The following is a 2,476-nucleotide window of genomic DNA, read 5'->3' as shown; positions in this document are numbered from 1 at the left end:
ATCTGAACTGAGAACTGAGCCGTCTTTTTGGTCTGGATTTTGAGGCAGATACGGCCTCAAAATCCTAACCAAAAATCCCCGTGTGAACTTACCCTAAAGGAAGTATTATATGATCAGGATGAGGCCCAACAGTGAGACGCAGCTAAAAAACACTGTGGAAAAAAATAGCAGTGAACCTCAATGTATTTTTTCCACAGTGTTTTTCATTGAGCTTTTGATGCATTTTCCCCGCACTTTCTCCCGATTGCGCAGCTGAAACCGGCCATGTTTTTAGAAGCGCACGCATTTTAGAGTTTGCGGTTGTTCCACATCTTTTTTTCCTACAATGTGCGCATGAGGTAAATTTGATTAAATTTCATTCACTTTGCTGGTTCTGTAAAACACATAATTGTTTTTTTTTCTGTATTAGACAAAGACGTGTTTCTGCAATGTGGGGCTTCAGGTATTTATGGCCTATCCTGAACATAGGCCATAAAAAAGGTTAAGCCTGGACAACCCCTTTAATATGCCCCAAACATTTTAACGTCCCCCTTCTGCTCAGGATGTTCGCCCCATCACTGCTCCCACACAATATAATGGCCCCATCACTATTCCCCATATATTATGGGGACCAGTGAAGAGGCCACTGTATGGGGGACCAGTGAAGAGGCCACTGTATGGGGTGATTGAGTGATCACTGTGTTGGCCACCAGGGAGGTGTAAAAAAAAAAAAGAAAAAGTATATTCACCTGTCCCCCGCACCCCGTTGTCCCCTGTCTAGTAATTCTGTACCTAATTGGTCTCATTGATCACATGAGGTGCAGGACTCCCAGCAAGGAGGCGCCAGCATGAGACCAAATGGACACTGGCGGCGCACAATGGAGCACCAAGAACAGATGAGTATTCTTTTTTATTTGCTTTTTATTTTACACCTCCTGCCGTGCACGAGTTGCTCCAATTCGTGGACAACCACTTTAAAGGATTTACCCATGTTTCTAATAATGATTGTACGTCTTTAGGATAGGCCATCAATATTACATCTGTGATGATACAACAGCCAGGACCTCTGCAGGACAGAGCAGCTACAGGTAATGGTAACATTTCTAGGAGACATGCTGTTCACTTGCCATACAAGGTGTAGCAGTAGGTTAAGGTAGTGCACATGGTATAGTGGGTTAGCAGCATGGACATGTTATTACCTTTAGCCATCGTGTCTCGGACTGCTGATCTGCAGGGTCCTGATGGTGGGCCCCTAGAAATAATTCCATTGGTGGGCCCTAGACATCCCAGTCCGACCCTGCACCCAAAACACCCCAAAACATTTTTAGCAATATTTTTAGCAATGTGTATTATCCTGCTGAAAGGTGACTGCCATTAGGGAATACTACTGCCATGAGGAGGGTACTCAGTCTAAAACATTGTTTAAAAGGAGTCCATCACTAGAAAAACACCTTTTTAGCTAATGTCACTTTGGACAAGACTATTCTACTCCTACCTTCCATTCTTTTCTTCTCCCCTCTGTTTCTGATAAAATCTGTTTCTTCTGTTATGCAAATTACGATCGCGGAGCACCGGGACATTCCCCCTGTGCTCCGAACACCCTCGCGTCATAACTTTCTACCACCCCTTAGGTCATTGTGTTCATTTCCGTCTTCCTGTTCTCCGTATCCTCTGCCTTTCGCAGGCATAAGACACAGCGCTGTAACGGACTACAGGAAAATGGTGTCCTGGGCAGAGCCAACTGCGCATGCCTGGTCTACCATTTTCCAGTGCGTGTGAAAGGCAGAAGATACGGAGAAGAGAAGAGGAGAGTGAACACAATGAGCTGAGGGGCGGTGGAAAATTATGGCGCAAGAGGTGCTTGGAGCTCAAGGGGAACGCTCTCAGGGCTCGGTGATAGTAAATAGCATAACAGAAGAAACTGATTTTATCAGAAATGGTGGGGAGAAGAAAAGAATTGAAGGTAGGAGTAGAATAGCATTTTAAAGGCTATTCCAACATGCCATTAGTTAGTCTAATGATAGACTCCCTTTAAGGAGGTGGTTACCTGCCGGCTGTCTTCCTACCCAGCTCTTCCCCAGGTAAGAGGATTTTGCATCATATACCCTGCCATCGACATGATGCAAAAAAATTACTACCTCTGCACCCTGTATTGCTACACTCCTCCGCCCTGCACTTTAGCTATAACATCTGTGTGCAATATACTGTGTTTCCTTATGCAAAATTTTTCAGATTGTAGATCATTCATGTAGTACTGTCGTGTCATGATCTTACATGTTGGTCTGTCTGATATCAATCTTTACACGGTTTTGCACTGTTAGTACATTTTTCTGTATCTGTCCTTACTAACCCGAATTTCCACATTTTCTCTAAATTAGTTTTGTGCATCCTGCTTGTCCAGCTTGTACCCATTCCCCCTCCCTAAGAAGCCTCAATCTTCCCTCCTTCCATTCCACTTTCCTCCCTCATTTTACTCTTTCCGAGTCTCCTCCCCTTT

This window comes from Leptodactylus fuscus, chromosome 6, assembly GCF_031893055.1.
Source record: "Leptodactylus fuscus isolate aLepFus1 chromosome 6, aLepFus1.hap2, whole genome shotgun sequence".
In the NCBI taxonomy this organism is placed as follows: domain Eukaryota; kingdom Metazoa; phylum Chordata; class Amphibia; order Anura; family Leptodactylidae; genus Leptodactylus; species Leptodactylus fuscus.
Note: the sequence above shows the minus strand (reverse complement) of the source record.